Source organism: Ixodes scapularis, unplaced genomic scaffold (genome assembly GCF_016920785.2).
Source record: "Ixodes scapularis isolate PalLabHiFi unplaced genomic scaffold, ASM1692078v2 PGA_scaffold7__128_contigs__length_106722199, whole genome shotgun sequence".
NCBI classification, from domain to species: domain Eukaryota; kingdom Metazoa; phylum Arthropoda; class Arachnida; order Ixodida; family Ixodidae; genus Ixodes; species Ixodes scapularis.
The window spans coordinates 45,780,442-45,801,649 of record NW_024609882.1 but is presented as its reverse complement, the minus strand read 5'-3'; the positions used below and the strand labels follow the sequence as shown (position 1 = coordinate 45,801,649).

Here is a 21,208-nt window from a genome sequence, read left to right as displayed (position 1 = left end):
GTTCTGAGGGTGTTGACAGCTATTTTGCAACGTGCATTCCACACCATTAATATTACTGGTCTTAGCAACGTATTAATGTGAGCTCGTTTTGAGGTTGCGCTCTAAACTGCACCAACAAATCCGGCGTCCTGTGAATATCCTCATTAGACTTTCTTTTATGGGAGCCGCCAGCTTAAGAATTGCGGCGCTAACGACGCCGTCAGGTGGCTTAAAACTTGAAATACGGGCTGGATCTGGCAGCACAGCCGCCTGAGTAAGCAACGGAGCGGGTATGGGGGGATCTTGACTAGACTTGTCTCTGATGGGCTACAATAACTTGTCTAGAACTTCTCCAGTTGAATCCAGCTGGCTAATGACAGGCCGAAAGGTAGTCACCTATACTCTGTTTCACCTTATGATGTACCACAGGAAAGACTACAAGCGCGAGCTCCTTGCTTTTATGCACATCTCAGCGGCACAAGCTCTCGTGCGTTAAGAGCAGCTCCCAACGCTATGAGCTCGCTCTTCTAGCCTTAGCTGCGGTACAACATAAGGTGAAATGGAGTATAGCCGCCTCAGAAGAACAAGGACGAAAACGATTGGATGGTTTGATTGAGTTTCCGCAGCGAAGGTATATGTAAGCAGTTTAAAGGGACCATGAAATGATTTTAAAATCGAATTTCATTCACCGCACGTCGTAAAAGGTGTGAAAAGAAACACAAAAATACAAAAATAGGGAGCCAAAAAAAATTATTTGCTATAGAACTTTTAAAAGAAAACTGGACTCTTTTGCGCCTTCTTTCCTTCGAAAGCTCTCTGCCTTTTCACTACGATGCATCCGCGGAAACGGAGCACGTCAGCCGAATCCACGTCGCTTATTGGGTAAGAGCCTACCTCACCAGCACCCCGATCGTAAACAATAAATAGCCGGCGAATGTTTCCTAAAAGTTTTGTTAAATAATATTCAGATCCACATTTTGTAGCATAATTAGAGATGTGTGGCGAAAATTGCCAAATTTGATAATGCTGAGAGCCAAGCGCCATCTATAGTGTGGTAAACGAAGCAACTACTGCGCGTGCGCAGCAGAGCAGGACCGACTTCAGCGCTTGGGCGGCTTGGGTCGCGTCGACCGACGAGCGTTTATTTCCTTTGATTTCCTTCCCCTCAAAACTCTGACTGACTGAACGTTTGTTTTTCTACGTGTTCTTCCCGCGCGTGCTGACTTCAAGCAGCAAGAGAAAAAAGTACTTAAAACAGACCACAACGAACAAGAACGCTGGATCCACAAACACCCGAGAAAAGCGACAACGGCCACGAATCCACCGACTCCGACGAAGCGAGCTGCTCAGAATATAGGCCTAGCAGGCACTCCGACTCGGCGCAGCGTTGCTTCGTCGCAAGACCGTCTGCCTACGACCGGCAGGCGTGCTGAATGGAATATGCCCGCGCTACCCTTGTGGACCCTTCCCGTATTATAGTTTGATCGCTGACCTGAATTTTAGATTAAGAGGTGAGGTCAATCTCTTCCCCTTGTTTTCCGAGGCAGTGTTGACGAACACTCGTCGAAAAGGGACTCTCGTCGATTCTATCTTCTTGTTTAGTGTGATATAGAGCTGAAATAAACGCCGTATGGATTATCTTCACTGAAAAAAATGACCGTGAAATAAACAGTCACCTGACCGTGAACGTCACGGGGCGCCCGCCGTAAAAAAAAATACGGTATGTTGACAATGTTTTTCGAGTGAAAAGGGTACGGCGACGGGAGGAAAGAAGTGGAACGAGAGAAGGCACGGCGACGGAAGGAAAGAAGCGGAACGCCCCAAGCGAAGCGCGCTACACACTCCGCACCACGCTCCAGACACACGCACGGCACGCACGTGATGTGTTGGGGGCCTTCTGCGCCTGCGTCGTCGGGCTGCTCTCCAGGTCGCGGCTCGCGCCTTGACCCTCGCCCACGGCCCTCGCCATCGCGCTGCCTTGTCTGCTTTCGCGCCGTTAGCGCCGTTCCCCCCGTCGGGTCGCCATCTTTTGTTTCCCGAAGGAAGAAAACAAAGCGAGGAAAGTTTGCGGTAGGGAGCACGACCGTGGCTACCAAGACGGCTGACGGCGCAGTACCCGAGGCGTTTGGCGGGCCCGATAGTAAACGAACATAACGTGAGTATCATTTTGAATATGAATGTGGCAAGCACGATCTGATTCTGAGAAAATTAATGCCCGTTGCCAGCAAGATCGAGAAAGAGCCGACACCGACAAACCGGCAGCACGTGCATTGACGGAGTGCATCGCTGGCCGGCTGTCGATCGTCGTTCGCGCTCCTTTTCGGGAAGGGAGCACAAGCGATTGAGAGCCAGCCAAAGATAGCTTCAGATTAATACTGCGCATTTTCGCGATTTGTCGGTCTTAGCTCTTTTCTCGCTTTAGTGAGGCGACGGCTTGAACAACCATGTTTGTTTGCCGTGTTTGTTCAAAGGGGTCAACCACGTTGGTCGAATATGTGCGTCATTATGACAGCCACGAGTTCGGAGCGCGGCAGATTCCATGTATGCGCGCAACTTGTTGTTTGCAGTTCACTACTTATGTAGGGCTCAGATGTCACATCTTACGGTTTCATAAAGGTCAACTGCGCGCGAATGGACCTCGGCTCGATTTAACGGGTGACGTAAACTTAACATTCACGCTCCAAAAGAACAAGCAATACTAAAGCAGTTGCACCCTACCAGTACAGAAATGATGTATTTAAATACTCTTTCTTTTGTCGGACTATTATTTAGTGGAACACCCTGCCTGAGCAAGTTGTCAATTGTTGTAGTCCTTAATTATTTGAAGCACAGCTGAATGAATTGTTTGGTTAAATTTTGCATGTGGAAATGTTTATTTTTTGAGCATGCGTGGGTTGCTGCAACCTACCTGCGCTCGCCTCACACGGTGAGTGCATGATTGAGTTATTTCTGTGTGTTGTTTTTTCCCCTCCTGTGTAGAACGACAGGGCCACAGTATTTCAAACGAATAAAAAAATAAATTTCCAAATAAAAGCCAAAAGAAGTATGTCAAATCCTAGAACAATAAAAACCTAAAAACACTGATATCTAAATATAAAGCAGGTCTCAGAGTTTAAATCAAATACAAATCATTTGAAGTGTTTCAAATGTCTGTCAGACAATTCATGAAATGGCTACCTATAGCCCATAGCAACAACACACATTTCCGAAGTTGCTAGAAGTGACAAATCATTTGATTTCTTTGCAGCCAATAGAAGTATGTGCTAGATGTAACGATACAGTGTGTATCCATGCGAATGCGGTGGTCCTGTGCAACTGGGGAGAGAGAGGGTCTTCGAGGTTCCTGTTCAGTTTTGGTGGCACATGTCTCCCCTCCACTAACCAGGGAACATTTGCCTAGGCTCCTTCACGGCCCATCCTCTCCCTTTCTGGAGTAGAATTCTGACTGGCCTACACTCAAACAAGCTCACTCATAGTGGAGGGAAGGCAAATCGAGCCAAGGATCTCATCTCCTGTCGGCAACAAGTAATGTTAGAAGTGTTTGAAATGTGGGGGGGAGACTGGCAGTGAGGGTGGGAGGAACGAAGCTGGGCCCCTTCCCTTTTCCCTTTTTGTTTTTACAATTAATTGAAATGTCCACGATCTGGAGGTGCAGCCCAGCCCCATTGTTTCAATGCCTTGTCAGCAACTCTACTTATCTGAATGTTTACTATTTTCTCATTTTTTAAACTTTTGTAGGGGATGATCTGTGGACTGCCCACGAGTACGCACTCAGCATTGATGGCAGGCTCATGGTTCAGAAGATACCAGACGTCCCTACGGCATAGGCTGCGCACTCTTTGCGAGTCACTATTGCTTTAACATCTGCTACGCTGAAGGCCTGTCATCGACCCTTGAGTTCCTTCAGAGGTAATTTCCTGTTCTGTGATTTTGGTATATGTATGTGGATGCCTAGTAGGACTCCATACTTTTTATCTATATCATTTCCAGGCTTATTGTTCCTATTGAAATAAAGCAAACACCTTGCACATTTAGTGTCATAAAAGACATGGACCCACAGTTGGTACCAGGGCCGTACCCAGAAAGAAATTTCAGGGGGGTGGGGGGGGGGGGGGTGGTGGTTTCGGGGACAATGGCGGCCATTTTGAAAATGTCTATTGTCCTATTTTCGCCTATGAATCATGTACATCGGTGGCATATAATGGAGAGTTATAGCAAACCGGAGAACCGGTCCCGGTTTGGTACCCAGTAGCCGACCGGCGCCACTGCCCGTGCGCAGAGGTGGAGATTAAAATCGGATGGCTGCAAGTGCACCGACCATGTACCAGCACTGTACCGGGGCTGGTCCTCCGCTTTGCTAAAAAGGTAATAAAAGGATACTTTCAAATCGCTTGTAACCTAAAGAAGAAAAACTGTTGGGAATTTAATTCCTGGTAATGGAAAGGAATAGAAGTTGGTGCATAACTTTTGCCGATTCACCTGGACGACCCTGTGTTTTATGAGAAGTCGCTAGTTGCCTTCGCCATGCCGCTACCACCAAGCCTAGAGGACCTCCGACCTACCACCGACTGCCAGCGAAATAATTTTTCACGTTCAGAGCAATCGCTCTCGTGAAGTTTTAAACCCCAGTTGCAATTCGTATCCATTCTATTCGTACTTAGGTTGAGGGCACAAACACGAAATCTGCGCATATCTTGAGTGCTTTGCGGGGTTTGGTACATCAGGGCCGTACCCAGAAAAAAAATGTCGGGGGGGGGGGGGGGGGGGGTCAGAACCCCCTAACCCCCCCCCCCCTTAGTTACGGCCCTGGTTGGTACCTTCCTTCTCATTTGTTAAATAGAAGAGCACATATCTCGCTGATTGGAGAGCTGTCCCAATTGTTTCCACCAGCTCCAAACAACTATAGCTCCCACATCCTGCACCAATGCTGTACTTTTTAATGAAATTGCACCCGAGCAGAGTCCACAGATTGAGTGCATGCGTTTCGCCGCAAGGCACTGCACATGCAAGATGGAGGCAGGTGAATAAAAACCCTTATCTGCTCTCGCAGTCAATCAAACAGCTTCAATTGCATGTATGCATAGGCCAGTGGTCTTGGTGTTTCATCAGGCAGCTGGACTGGATTGTAATAACAAAGCTCAGAAATCAATTTTAGGGAAACATTTAAGCACAAGCTAACACTGCCTCAACCTGGCTTGTAAAGATGAAATAAACAAGAAAATAAAAAAAAATAGAGCTTATCTTTCAAACTGATTTGCCCCTTCTGACCATTACATGTCATTTTATTGTGCCCATATACAACGAAACAACTCCAGCAATATTGCATATTTTGATATGCTCCCGCTTCTCACTGTAACGTTTTTGTATACAAGCTTAGTGTTTGGTCCCACCTGTTATAACTTGTGGGTCCTCAGGTTAGGAGAGCTGCAATAGGGAGGCATGAAGAGATGCATGCGGCTCACAAGCCGCAGTTTGGACCCACCTGATATTCTCTTTACTAAATATTTGACTTTCTTCTAGTCTCTCCCTTCGGTCATGTATACATATTTGACACATATGACTAAATTGACTAACTTTTCAGGTTACCAACTTGGATGAAATGTTTCTTTTATGACACTGATGCTTATTGCAGAGGTTTCCTGAGCATGAACCCTGACCGTGGCACCAGAGCCAAGCGCTCCAAGTCAGAAGTGAGCAAGAAAGTACTTAACCTGGTCAAGAAAATAGCAGAGCTGGAGTGGAATGTGTGAGGCTGTAAGTATGATTCACTACAGTGTTCACTTAATAAATGGGAAGTGGACATAAGACTCATTTTGAAGAGAAGCAGAAGAAGGTGAAACAATTCAATGAGCGTAAGAGTCCACTGTCACTAGAGAGGAAGAATAATTCTCAGAGATAGATAGATGCAGGGATACATTCACCACTAACGAAGGGTACCTGAAGGTTTTGTAACAGACCACTGTCTTAGCAAACTACAAGCCTTACTCACTGGTATAGTGTGATGTCTGCCAGTGATGGATTTACAAAAAAAATGTTTTCACTTTGTTTTTTGCAAAAAAAGAAAACTTGAATTCGGCGCTTGATTAGTACTTCTCGTGAGTCGGCACCTTTAGCAAATTATCCCTGCTGGATAGCAAAACAATGATATCACACAGCTTATTTTAGAGCAAAATTTCCGGCTGTAGACAGGTACCTTGAAAGGTTAGTTCGTGAAATATTGAAAGCAATTTTGCAACTGTTACCCGTCTGGGAGGGGATGTGATGAGGTAGTTTACAATAAAGGTTCTTCATTGATTCTGGCGAATGAGTGTATAATTTATGAAACGTTTGGGTAAAGTTGCATGAATTCTTTAATGCTGTGAAAAGGGGATGTCAGGTTTCAACAAATAATGTGTTTTGCCAGTCGAGTTTCATGGCAAAGGCCAGTGACTAACTCTCTGGACAGACTGACATGTCACACTGACAGATGCAAATAGTGAATAAATGGTGGTCACTTAGCCATGATCCATGGCATCTAGTCGCCATTGTTCCAAAATAATTTGATGACCTAGTTAATAAACATAGAACACCAAACTAGTGCAAAAGACTCCTTAATTTTTATTTTTATTAGTTTATCACTTAAGACTTTTCCCTATTATTTTTTATTATCTTTTTGTGATATATGTTTTTGTGATTTTACTTTTTTCTTTATTGTATTTTTTTTCTCTTCCTGTTATATTAGCATCAATGTTGTCTTTGTCTTCCTCTTTCCTCTCATAAAATGTCAGTTGTAAGTAGTGCTTTGTTTTGTCTCATTCTTTCTGTGTTCGTCTTTTGCGCTGATTTTGTGCATAATTGTTCGCAGAGTCCCACCCAGCTTGTCACCATTCTGGGAATAATGGGATCGCATAACCATCATCTGTGTGTGGTCACCTGTCCATACTGCAAATAGTGGATCGTTCATAGTCAAACGGTCACATAACCACACACGGCATGCATCTGAATGAGCCAAACACATTCTGACCTTTCATAGCTTTTGTGAGCATAATCAAGCTTGCCTAAATTTTTTCTTACATTGTTGTGATACTGCTCATGCCTACATTTCACCACACATTACTTCAGCCCATTATTATAGAAAGCAGTGAATAAGACCCTGCTTCATGGCTGGACCATCGAGTGGGCTTGAGCAAATAATCAAAATTTATTGCTGCTCTGGGCAATATACTATTCAATTTTACTTTTATAAAATTGATACTGTGCTTTCAAGTTTGGGAATTTTCGGCATTATGTGTGGTCTGTCCAATCTAGTTAGCCACCACCGTTGGGCGCACTCTTAACCATACACTTGTGCACCACAAAGAGGTGGTACCCACAGGTTTCACACTGATTCTGCATATCTCGTCTCGCTGTAGCAGAGGCTCATGCTTGGGAAGGAAAGTTGTCATTTAAACATATGGTCCACATGTCTTTGAATAGACAGGGAAGTTGAGAAATGATAATCTGAAAATTCTAAGTTGGTGTAAGATTTCAAAAACCAAGTTGTTTGCTAGTACAGGGTCTCCTAAAAAGTTCACGCACTAACATGGCCCACAAATTTGAACATGTATATTATTTAGTGCATGGATTAAATGATGGAGATGTTAGTATTGTTGATCACAGCGTGGACATATCAAGTAGTAATATTTCTTGAACGGATATATTACTAGTTAAATTTACATGTTGGAATAAACATAAAAATCTTTGTTAAATGCAATTGTTGTGAATAACTATATTACAGAATTTTTGTCCCTAAACTTGTCACTAGTGGTAACACAGGGGTGGGAAAGGAAAGCAGGCATTGTCTTCTAGTTTTGACAGGCAAACAGATGTATCTTAATGTAGTATTCACAACAGAATGAATAGGAAGTGTGCTTTCGAAATCCAAAACTTCCTTTTGTTGCTTGAAAATATATTTTTGGCTGGCCCAGAAGGTGCTCCGAAATTACTCTGACCGTTTACATCACATCAGCACTAGCTTGGAGTTACTTTCCTTGATTTTTTCAGTCTGTGGTTTTCTACTTATTCTGTTCTGTTTGAATATGTCTGTTGAAGGTCGGTCATCCTATGTGGGAACGAGGCATGCAACATGGAGCTCGAGCTCATTCAACACAAGGTCTTGGCACCAGGAAGATTTCAGCAGCCATAAGCAATGGCACTTGGGTCTAAATTTGGTGAGTATGATAATGATCGAGCACCTAGCTGCCTGTGTGAAAAACAAATGGGGGGACACTTATGCTCGGCCTTAATGTATGACACGATAGCGGGAGGGCAGGGGGTGGAGGAGGAGAGGGGAGGTGGGGACAAGGGCATGGAGGGCAGGAGTGGGGAGGGGGAATCCTATGATCCCTTGCATGCACAAGGGATCGTGGCGCAAAACATCGAGGGGTTTTCTCGACATGCCGACGCTGGACGCCGCTTCTTTTGCTGCATTAACACTATTGGGTTGAAACATAACTTACCTAGCCTCACTTAACTCAAGCATAGCTTTACTACGCTGCCTATAATTACATGAAAAAATGTCTATGTGATGCTAGGAATGAGACATGATTAGCATGCAGTCATATATTTTAAGAGAAATGATGCCATTGCTGTGCATCATTTCATGCATCTTATAGTGCATCTTATACATGGCAAATATAGGTCGATAAAATGAGAAGCATGTAAGTGGCAGCTGCATCACAAGCTGTCCATGTTTATTTTGGATATCATCTCAAATTGAAGTGCTGAGCACACTGCTTCAACCATTTGTTTATCTGAAGTGACACTAGGCACAGTGCACAGAGATTCTACTGCCAGCTAAGCCTGACGTTCGCAGCTCGCCCTGATGCAACCGGCCACGACTATTCATATCTCTTACGGAGTGAACATGTCAGAGAAAGTTTAATGGTGCCTTTTCATTAGTGCACGGTGGCAAGAGAATTGCAGTCTCTGGGGGTGGGGAAAGACTAGTTCTGTGTTAGTGCCAACAACAGTCAACCAGCTTAACTAGATGAAGAGAAGGAGTAAATTTCTATGTGTGCTGCTTAATTAATGTCAACCCCTGATTTTGAAAACAAACTCACTCAGCTCTTAAGTTGACAAATGTCTGTCTAGTAAGTGAATAGTAGGCTTTCCCATAAAATAGCTGTATTTTTGTGCAGCATTCTCTGCCAAACTTTGTGCATATCCTCTCATTCATTTGCCCAGGTATATAGGGGCTGTGCTGGGATACTGATATGGTATTCGAGAAAACCAGAATACATGTACTACATGGCTAATATATAGCTACTGAGATATAATGAAGTTTGACTTGATTAGGAGAAGCTAAGCTAGAGGGGGGGGGGGTTCAGTTGTCACATAAAGCTTCTTTCAAACATCGTAAGCAATATCAGCATCATTAGTTTCTTTGCACAGTGAATAAAGCGTGGCTAACATTTTACAACATATCTGTTAAATTGCTTCTATTTTGGCACATTTATATATGTTATATTGATGACTGGTTTCTTTCTTTTCCAGATCAGAGGGTATATGGACCTGGGTCCTCATCATCCAAGTAAATAAATGTTCTGTTTTTATTTCTATCCTACACATAAAATATGCTGTGTTCTGGCTTAATTGCATTTGCATGTACATACACAACGATCGCATTGCAGACATGAAGACCACGCTACAATTACAATAAACAGCATGCCACATATATTACAGGCACAAAATGGCTAACCTAAGGAGACTTCAGGACCCATTGTTTGATTCATTGTCTGTTGACCAGTAGTAGGAAGTAAATCGAAGCAGCAAAACATGTGCGGTGAAATGCTAAGCATGTCGCACAATGCGGTGGGAAGATGATAGAATTCGACAATGCTTACTTATGTCGAATTTTGCATTCTTTCTGACGTGTTGTACGAAGTGCTAGCGCTTCATTGTGCCAGCATTTTGCACCTTCAATTTACTTCTTACGATGGCCAACTGGCAGTGAATTAAATGGTCAACATTTTTACGGTGACCATTAAACTAGCAGTCAGTTGACCGGCAAATAAACTGCCACCATGCCGTGATCTTAGCGGCAGTCAGTAAATCTCGTTTACGGCCTGTTCAGCATCGCCCCGTAAAATTAACGGTATCTTTTTTTACTGCGACCGCTTAATTTACTGGGAGATTACGGTGAGGCAGTAAATTTGAATTTACGGTCTGCCGTATAAATTACGAGAAGTTGCTGGCAGCCAGAATGCCAGTCAACTTACCGTAATTTTGACGGCCCATTTTTTACAGTGTTCGTAAGACGGTATGCACACTTTGTTATTGGTATGCCGTTTTTATTCTGACAGACTGCACGTCACTGTCGAACTATAACAGTTCGTGGGAGGTATACGTGCAATGCCGGTCCAACCTTTCTTTGCCGAGTGTCAGTATCGAGTTGCAATCGTAAACGATCGGTCCCGAAGCGCCTACCAACAGTGCGAATTCAGCACTTCCATCAAACGCGCGCGTCCGCTCCGAGCGTGAACAGGTATTTACGTGGCTCTTGCTGACACTCTCGTAGTTCAAACGTATATTTTAGAGCGCAGCTCTTAGGGGCCCGTTTCCAGCCTGAGCGGCGTCGGCGTCGGCGTCGGCGTAATCGGGGGGGGGGGGTCACGTGACCCCCCCCTCGAGGTCACGTGACCCCCCCCCCCCCCGAGGTCACGTGACCCCCCGATGTCACGTGACCCCCTCCCCGAGGTCACGTGACCCCCCTCCCCCGAGATCACGTAACCCCCCGGGGTCATGTGACTACCCGCAGGTGACGTGCCCCCCACAGTACCCTTCCCTACTCCTCCTCAAGGGCTCCGCTCCAATTCGGCGTTACAGGGATTTGTAAACGGCTTTCATTTTTTTAACGTCGGCTCGCTCCTGCATCACCGAGGCCGCGAAAAACGCCGCGGCAATTCGTTTCCATCTACGTCGCTTTGCAAACGACTGACACCGGCCGCCTTTTACCAACAATGACAGTTGGGTTGACTTCTGGAGTCTTCACCGGAAGACTCGCTGCACTTCCCCACAGGCATACCGGCGTATGGGACTAGTCCCATGCTGTCGCTGTAGCGCAACATATCTAATTGAATTTCGCTCAGCTGCGATGTGGCGATGGAGGCGCCGATTCAGAAAATACGTCGGTGACATCAGTGCAGTAAAACCTACCGGCGCACCCCAACTCGTCGCCGCTAGCGCTCCCATTTTCCTACTGCCGAGAGAACTTCCGGTTCCGGAAACAGTGTACGTCATGGCTTGTTTTGCGGTCAGTTGGAGAGAAAGAAAAAGTCGATATTTCATTAATTTTTTGTGTAGAAGTTAATAAACCGAGACGAAAACGGATGCCTGTTCGGCCTTCAGTGAACATTGACGGTTTAATGTAAAAAATATCTGGAAAAAGTAAAAAGGTCATTTCATGGTCCCTTTAATGTATAGTCAATGCAGGCGAGCTCCCGGCGCTTGATGGCTGCATCTTGAGTGGTGGCACGTAGACGTATTCAACCCCTTCACATGCCGTGAAGTAATAGCATACCTTGCAGAATTAACCTAATCTGAGTACCTGCACCGGGTTGGAATCGGTCCTCTCGCCGTAGTCGAAGTAATCGTTGTTCAGTAAGCCAGGTTGCGCGTGTTATTGCGTGCCGATAGGTAGACGACGAAGCAGAGCACACTTTCCGTCTGGGCTCAAGAAGGAATGGTAAATGTCGACACGTCGTTCCGCAATCCGGAGGCGGCCAGCTTAGTCCAGTGTACGTAGCGCTGCTGGCACTTCTCCGGAACTTGACCGTTTCTAACGGCTTCGTTTCCTCGCTTGATAAAATTAGTGGAGAAAACGTCACTGCAACCGAAATGTTCTGCCCGTTTGGACTGGGAGACGGAATTACACGCGACCTTCGCTGCCGCTGAAGCTCAATCAACTCAACGATATTTATTGAACAACGCGCGCACGCGCGTTGTTCCGCCGTATTTTTTTTCTGCTTCGTTTTTCGCGCACGTTGCGTGCGCGAAAAACGAAACAGAAAGAAGATTAGGCGGAAGTGCGGAACCTTTCTCCCCTCTGCTTGGAGAAGGAGAAAAACGTTTCGCTCCTCCCTTCTTCTCGCATCCGCTTGGGGGCGCGTCAGTAGAAAGGAGGAAAACGCGCCGTTCTTACCAGTCTTGGGCAGTAACTAGTTACTAGTAACGCGTTACCGGTAACTAGTTACTTTTTTCGGTAACTTTTAACTGTAACGCGTTACTCTTTAATACTGGTAACTTGTAACTGTAACACTGTTACTTTTTTATTGGGTAACTGTAACTGTTTAGGCCGTTACAGTTACTTTTTACTATAAAATTAAAATTCCTGGCTGACAAAAAAAAAAAGAAATTGAACAAACAAAAAAAATTGCCTCGTTTTGCCCACGACGGACCATAGACGAGACGGACGAGCGAGCACGAAACCGGGAGATTAAGGAAGCGGCGCCTGCGGTGGTAGGGGAGGCAAACAATGTGTGTTTCACCGACTTTGGCTCAATCTTCTTCTGTGGGGACCGTCTGCGGGTGTCGGTGGTCATGCGACATGTCTCCGAGTATTCCGTCTGGGCTGTGTCTGCCCTTCCCCCTCTCCCTTCCTCTTTGTCAGATATGTCCGCGCTGTACGTCGCTTTTACACCCAGCCGGTCGCCGCTCCCTCTTCGCTATGAGTTTCCAAGGAAGCCGTCCCCATATTAGGCGGAAAGTCGGCGCTTGTTTAACTTATTCTTTCTCTTCGGAACCGCTCGAGTAAATTGCCTTTCCCGCTGACAGCCCCAAGAAATACTCCAATAGACGTTTTGTTGTGGATTCTCTGCAGTGCTCCAGCTGAAGCGATTACCCGGAAAACACGTGTTTTTAAGAGAGAGAAATTGCTGTTTTGAGGCGCGTGTGCGGACTGATCTTCCACAGTTGGCGTTTGAGACAGAGGCGCCGCGGTGGTCGTCGTACACACGTAGAGCACCAGAAGGCCTCACTTTGTCTCCTTTCCCCCTATATTCTTCCAAAGCTGTTTGACCTGCTATATTTAAGCCTGCTTTCGAGTATATCCCATAAGGTAATTATGTGACCATCTGTGTCCTCTTTGGTCAAGCGCGCCGGCTGAACGCCTGTTCAGCAAAGGACGCGATGTGTTCGCCATCAAGAGAGGGAAGCTCTCCGATGACAATTTTGAAAAACAGTTGATATTAAGTTATAACAAATATTGCAAATAAGTTATAATCGTTAAAATTCTGAAACGACGAATGACACAAAAAAGAAGCACCGTTCGGTTTTAATGTTTCCTAATTTCTCAGCAGTTCATCTTTCTTCTCACTACAGTGTAACAAATAAAATATTTTTTTTTGTTTATGGTTTCTTGTGTCCAATTTTGGTACTGTAACGAGAAAGTAACGGCGTTACTCTTTCTGCGGTAACTGTAACTGTAACACGTTACTTTTTTAATCCGATAACTGTAACTGCAACAGAGTTACTTTTTCCCCCTAGGTAACTGTAACTGTAACACTGTTACTTTTTACTGGTAACGTGCCCATGACTGGTTCTTACCTTGTTTCACATTGTTTCTTAATGTACCGGGCGTTCGCGAGAAAACCAAATTCTGTTTTTCGCAAAGAAAAAAATAAACATTTGTCAGAATGTAGTGCCACTGGCTCGAGAAAGCTGCAAACGTTTCAGCACAAACCGTTTTCTTATTCAAAACGTATGAGCGATTTTCTAAAAACTTCAATGGGAAAACTACGAATTTTTTTAATTTGAAATTCGATTTCGTTTTCTCCAATTCACGGAACTCTATGGCGCCAGAAAGCGAAAACCGAGGAAAATGGGCCCCATTTTCCCATAATTTTTTTTATAAAATCACTTATAAGTTTTGAATAAGATATTGGTTGGTGCTGAAACTTTGGAATCTTGCTCGAACGGCTGCAGCTACGTTCTGACGGAGTTAGAGCTCTCAGCGATATTTAGTTTATTTCTGCGGTGAGAAAAACTGGGTTCGGTTTTCTAACGGTCTCCCGGTATCTTACGGCGTTTCTGAGACTTCGTCCACACATTTATGTTCATTTATTTTGTATTGTGGAAACTGGCCAGAAGCCTGTCGTCGTCACTTCTTTTTTATCGTTTTACAATTCATTCGTGCCTCTTTCAAGTTACTTTCAACTATTTCACTGGAGGCGCAAAAAAACACAAAAAAACGCAGGTGTAAAAAAAAGGCACGTCAAAAAAACAAACAAAAAAACGCACGTGTAAGAGAAAACGAAATAGACGCAGCAATATCACTGTGTTGTGTTTTTGATTTTTGCAAGGAACCCTATGTGAGGAAAATACAAAGGACTCAGCCAGGCGTTGCAACTTCGAGCTTCTGCTGACGCTGATTTCGCGGCGAGTGGTTTTTAATTAAAAAGTCTCTCTCTAAACGCCGTTTTTCGATGATTTTTTATTTTTTGTAATTCAAGTTTCGGCCGCTTGTGCATCAAGCCCTTTTCACTCAGAAATTTCGGGGAATCGGGTTTCTTGAGTAACGTCTGCAAACTTGATACCACCGGTTGCTAAACCGGTTGCGAAGTCAACACATATTCACCTAGAGACCAATGACATGGTTATAATACACGTCCAATTCAAAGTTTTTGCAAGGTGACATCTTGAATTCTCTTTTAGGGGCTAGCCATGTCCGTATGTCCGTCCGATGTACGGCGTCGGGTGCTTGTGCTCACGAGCACGTAAGCACGTGCTCCCGTGCTCGTGTATAGGGCAAAAATAAAAAACAACTACACATCTCCACGTGATGAATGATGTTGATTGGGGCGAAGCTCTCATGGTGGTTGTCTGCGTAGACGCTGAGCAGCAGCATGCCGTGCCTTTCGTTTGTTTTCATCCATGTCAGAAAGAGAATGTGGTATGGAACACGGTTATATACGCATTTGAGCATATATACGCATATACGCATTTGAGCAAAACGAACGAAAGGCTCGGCATGCTGCGGCTCAGCGTCTATGCAGACAAGCGCCACCAGAGCTTCGCCCCAATCAACATCAATCACCACGTGGAGATGCGTTTTTTTATATTAGTTTACAGTGCCAGTGCCAGTGGAACAGCATTCCCTGCATTATCCTTGAAGCTTGGGTAATTTCGCAGTTTTCGTGTGCGTGATCAAAAACTCTACGCTCGCATCGCCCTCTCTTTTTCGTGGTTCCAAGCGCTTGCCTGCCTAGTTTCCTTTTATACCGCTCTCCCTGGGGTGGCAGTCCTGTCGGGCGTGTCTACTTACCGCAGAGTGGCGGTCCCGTCGTGCGTGTCTAGTTTCCTCCGGCTCCTCAGGTCGGCGATAGATGTCCACGCAAATTAATATTAAAAAAAAAAGAAAAACGGGGAGGCCGCGTATAGTCCGGGCTCCCGAAGAACAACGTGCCTACGAAGAGTAACGGTGGGAATTGCAACGAGAATGTAAGCGGCGGCGGCGGGAGGCATGTGTGTGTGCGTACTTTTCGTCACGATGACCACCGGTCACGACATTAAATATGTTCGTACCTTTGTTTAAAAGTCTGTGTCACTTCTGTGTCGTGTGCTAAACGGCTTCGCTAGGCATTTACCTTCACAGGGTGGAATGCCTCCCAATTTGTCTTTCCTCTTAGTCCGTTCTCTTCTCTTCATCATTTCCACAGCAGGATAACGTATTGCCACTTTAGGTACTACTCTGTCCTTCACCCAAGTACAGGCCTTTATAGAAGCTCGTCATCGCCCGATTCAGTGGCTCGGCATCTCAGTAAGACAAGAGAAGGTCGGCGATGACGGCTCAAACTTGCGTGGGTTTAAAGCCCTTCTTGGAGCGTGAAAACCTCGCGAACACAGCTGTGATTGGTGCTCAATGTGCGTGAGCGCACGGGTATCCAAAGGTTTAGTTTCATTGTCAGGAAGAGTTGTACCAAGTACAGACGTCTCCCCTGTTTACGAAAATCACAGGCCACACGTGCTAAATCACAGTCTACCCAACGCTTGCCCCCACCTCACCTCTCCTCTCACCAGCCAGTTTGAATAAGCCACCACTGCCGGAATTCATCGGGTGAACAGTCCTTCTGCACGTGCCAAATCCTTGCTGGAGCTTTGCGCGTGTAGAGCACTAGACGGAAACTACGTTCAACCACCGAAAGCAAGACAGAAATCCCGCATTTGCTTTTCGTTTCCTCAAGGGTTAGACGTCCTGTTGTTCAAGGCAATCGGAGGACAGTCCAAACGGCTAAGCAACTCTTCAAATAATCGATAGACATCCACAAGGCAATGCTGGCTCAGCGTGCGATCCCGGGAATCGAAGGTAACGCGGCAGCGGAGCTATTCATCAGAAGAAGTCTGCGCACAAACGTGTCAGTAAAGCCCTAATCTCTCCAACCTCGCTGGGACACCACCAAGTTTCGGTCGAGAAATTCATACAAGGAGAAGTTGCGCCAACACTATGACAAGCGCCGCAGAACACGTGAGCTCGACACATTTCAGCCTGGAAGTGCGGTCAGACTTCTGACGGGAGCAGCTTCTTACGGCCACATTCTAGGGCCAGCGCCTCAACTCCGTTCCTACCTGGTGCATGCGAAGTCCGGCACTACACGTCGAACAAGAGGACACCTGCAACCGGCCGTTGCACTTACTGTCAGCAGGAGTGGACGTGTGAACCGTCCACCTGACCGCTTTGGGGACGTGTTATTGTTGTTCTTCCAAAAAGGGGAGGTGTCGGGACCGCTGCCCGGCGACCCTGGACTCCATCCGCTGCTTCCGCGCCCAGACCCTCTCTCCACCAGATCGCGGCCAGACACTCAACGACTCACACCTGGATTGCCACGCTAGAATAAACCTACGTAGTTCATTCAATATCATCTAGTCCAGGACAACACCAGCTCAGTCGTGAACTGCCGCGTGCATCCCGTGAACTAAAGTTACTGCGGCTTTACGCCTGCGCTTTGTGAGATCGATCTATTGCGGCGAGCCAGAAAGTGTGTGTGCATAACACGCAAACACAGCAATGAACGTAAGCTCATACTCTTTTATGGAAAGGTACATAGGCCAACAGGCTGGGCGAAAACCCACACAAGGTGTGGGCACTGCATGTGCGCATGAACCTTATTTGCGTAAAGTGGAGCGTTTGCGAATGGCAGCGACACCGCAGCGGTGCGACGTCAGGGCAATGTGTTGGTGTGTACAGCGTGAAGCGGTGGTATTGATGACTGTTTGAAGGGGCCGTATAAATCGGTTTCTGAAAGTATTGAGCTAACATTTTTTACAAGTGTGGCCGAAGAACGTTCATTAAGGCTATACAAATTTAACGAAACGAACTTACCTGACAAAAAAACTGAAAATCAAAAACTTAAAATTCCTATCTAGGGCGACCGTCAGCTAACCAAAGGAGTCTGGTTGGCGCAAGAGCCGACATATCAGACCAGGGCTCTCGACAGACTGATGTTTATTATTGTTGTTTACGTTAAAACCATAAAATCTACGGCTTGCTGGTAGGCAATGAAAACGGGAAAATAAATGGCCGCAGCGTGAAAGCTAATGCAAATAGTAGAAAACTTGAAAATACCCCTATTGAAAAACCCACCAGACCGGGTCTGGTGTGTCTTTGACGTTTACTCCAGAGCGGAAATTCAGACATGGGTCTTGGCATGTTTCGGTGTTTTGGCGTGTTCTCGTCTCTTGGCGTGTTCTGGTGTCTTGGCGTCACCCTGTCAAGTGTGTTCTGATGTGACCCGCCCGATCTGGTGTCGTCTGGGGTGACCTGGTCATGCATGCACGGTATAATTTAGATACAGAAAGGACTGCTGATAGCAACAGCAAGCAAATTGTGCAAAAATAACTCATTTTTTTTAAGTATTTAGGTATTTATTCTGCCAATAAAACGACTAGAAATACAAAGAATAAAATTTACAATTTTATTTTTCCTGAACACGCACCACTCGCGCACATTTCCTTACACACAGGGCTGTCCATGGCTCTTTTCCTCCATGCCGTTTTTGCCAGCACATCTGGATGGTTAAGATGATGGTTTGGGCAAGTTGGTATTGCATGATAAGACCTACAGTGCATAAAACACAAAAGAAGTACACGAACAGTTATTTATAAAAAAAATTAAAATAATAAAATCGCAACCACAACAATAAACAAAAAAAGTTCTGCCGAGTCCAGCCTGATAATTAGTCAATTAATCACTCGGCCGCCCTCCCGCGTTCAATCTGCTTTCCCCTACCTGTGGGCAACGTGATACAGTCAAACCCAGTTTTATCAAACTCGAAAAAAAAAACGTCTACCACTTCGATATTGCGGGCAATTCTATATAAAAGTTTTAATGAAATTGACAACGAACAAGCACGCCACATTTAGAAAAGTAGTTTGCTTTGGAAGGGACACCTGTGCGTCATGAGGGACGCTCACCGCACTTAATTAGTGGCCGTTTTTTTGTTTACCAGCTTACCCTCTCCCTCCGCAAAAGAGATTTTTTTTTTTTTTTTTTTTTATGTGGGCGGTTGACGCGGCTGCCCGAAAGAAAAAAGCCAGCTTTCTCTCAAAGCTAGCTTTCCCCCAAACATTGTGTTTCACTGAGGGAAAGCCAGCTTGGAGAGCTAAACAGCGCTCTTGGTAGTTCGATCTATGGGGAGACGCTCCAATTTTCGTTCGATGTAACCGCATTTTTCCATACGCATTTTTATTGCAGTTACTAGTCCGTTTACAAATAGTTTCAAATAACCGGCTTCGATATTATCGGGTTTGACTGTAGATCGAACCTTGTGGTCTCGCTCCCATTGTGCAAAGCAAGTGCTCTGCCCCACGTGGCATTTCTCCTTGTCTGCCGGCACTCTCCCTGTCTCTCCTCATAGTGCCTCTGACAGTACATGTGTGCTGCACAAAGCAAAATGAACAATAGTTTCATAAAAATTTCTCAAATCGTAGTAAATAATAACTCAAACTATACACATATTACGTGCACAGCTAAGCGCATCACAGCCACAACAGATCCTGTGCCCTTCCAGGTTGATCAGAAATGCCCACCTGTAAGAGCATAAATTTTTTCGTGTTTTAGGGGCATCTTTCCCATCGCACCGTCTTAGAAGAGACGCCTGCGGGCTTGACCTGACACACTTCTATGGAAGAGCTCCGCAGGCTCCCATAGTGATCGGCTGACCATTCCGAGAAAGCGGCCAGGGGTGGCAGCCTTTTCCACGGCGTGCGTAAATGCTGCCTCTCGCATTTTGATGCCAGATGCAAGATGAATCTGCAGTGAGTAACATAGTCAAGCAAATGCATAAATGTGGAGAAATACAGGCAACACAAATGGGCTCTCCACTTTCGTCTGCAATGATGTTCCTTGTTTGTTTCACTGAAATGCTGCATTGTACATATATCAAAATAAAAAAAACGACATAAATTAAAGGGGAACTCCGTAGTATTCCAGGATGTCCTATTTATGTTCCTAACTCTGCCTATGTGCTATAAGCATCCCAAAACTTCCAAACTTACCATCATGTACGGCTTATTTTACTGTTACAAAATCTGATCAAAGATTTTGATCAGATTTTGTTGTTGTGGTTGAACCGAATCAAGGCGAATAGGGTGAAACGGTGAAAGACACTCGTCTGTCAATTGCGAGCGAGGGCTTCCTGTGCACACGATTAGAACTGGTCGGCTGCTTGTCTGCACGTGAAGCCATCGCTTGTGATTGTCTGATGAGCCCCGTTCGTTGTTTGCCTACATTCGGCCGGGTTCATTGGCGCTATCTGTACGTATAAGATTTACTATTTATCACATTTTTATTAGTGAAATAAGCTGCACATGATTTTGAACTTAAATTTTTCGGATGCTTAGAGCACATAGAATGAGTTACTGCAATAAATAGGCCATCTTAGAAAGCTCCCGAGCGCCCCTTTAAGAGAAGGAATTTCAGCGTTAGAATATGCATTAAGAAAGGAGGTCCATTATTGCTGTACACATAAAATACTAATAATGAGATAAAAACTGTTCCATGTACTTTCACATATGCGATATTGTAGGTAGCCTAGGGGTGAGCCATGTGAAACAGGTTTTGAAGCAAGTTTTGGAGTAGAAAAGTCTGGATTTTGGAGCAGCTTAGGAGAACGAAATTCTCGTTTTGGAGCAGCAGTTTATGCACTTTGCAGTAACTTAGAAGCAGAAAAGTCTACAAATTGGAGCAGATAAGAGCAGAAAAGGCAAGAGCAGCTTATCATAAATTTAAGTATTCACACATTTGATATAAATTACATAAATCGGATTTTTCTTTTTTAATCGTTATTTTTGTCCACCCTGGTTTCAATAGGTCATCACCGCCACTTTGCACCGAAATAAACTATAAAAGAGAAAAAAAAAACAGAAAAGGCAAACGCTAGTTTCATGCGCATGGATGAGGACAGGAAACACAGGCTTGCTGCAAAGTTAGGTGGGCACCAGGTACCTCAAGCTTATACAAACTGGTGAAAGCGTAATTGTAGTGCAAAACTTTTTAAAGCGGTGATTCGAGAGCATGACCAGGGGAGCACGGTTTACTACAACCAGACATCGATCGGACGCTCGTAGAAAGCACGTGCAGATACAAATAAAATCCCCACAAACGTGAGTCACAAGGTAAATAGTGAATTGGTAGAAAACCTATGAGCACCACATGCACGCCAAATACGAGTGTATGACCGATTCATTCGATTGCTCACGCACTGGAACCACGTATGTGATAACCAAAAGTACTCACGGCGACGGCGCCGTCCATTTTTACGAGATTACGGACACGAATGACTATTTACCCAATAGAGGTGCTTAATAGCACTTTTAAGAAAACGTTTACTCTCAAAACGAAAGAAATACTTAGGTGGGTTCATCTTGATAGCCTGTGCGTCGTACCTCCCGCGGTCAGTCGGCGAGACCGCGTGACAGCGCACCGTTAGCATGCAGTCACAAATGACAGCGGAAAGTAGTTGGAAAATCGGGAAAAGACAACGAGGTAGAGGGGCTTAGAGCGATAAACCGGGGTTCCGGTCTGCACTCGAAAGTGACCCCTATAAGTCGGCTGCCATTGTACGGAAATTTGACCACTCGTCACATGATCAAATCAAAGACGTGACGTCACAGGAAAGATGGCAGCGCCCATGCGGCGGCGGGCCCCAGCTGGGCCGGAGCATTGGCCGGAGCTTGTCGGATGCTTTGTTCGTTGTCGTTCGTCTCGGCGAGTTGA

General features: G+C 45.3%; 1 long non-coding RNA gene across 1 annotated transcript; it reads left to right on the top strand.

Moving 5' to 3' along the window:
* Positions 1 to 1,961: 1,961 nt before the first annotated feature.
* Positions 1,962 to 9,564, top strand: LOC120842108. Its single transcript, XR_005715874.3, has 5 exons — positions 1,962 to 2,134; positions 3,718 to 3,888; positions 5,612 to 5,733; positions 8,050 to 8,168; positions 9,493 to 9,564. It is a non-coding gene; the product is annotated as an uncharacterized LOC120842108 (long non-coding RNA).
* Positions 9,565 to 21,208: the final 11,644 nt, after the last annotated feature.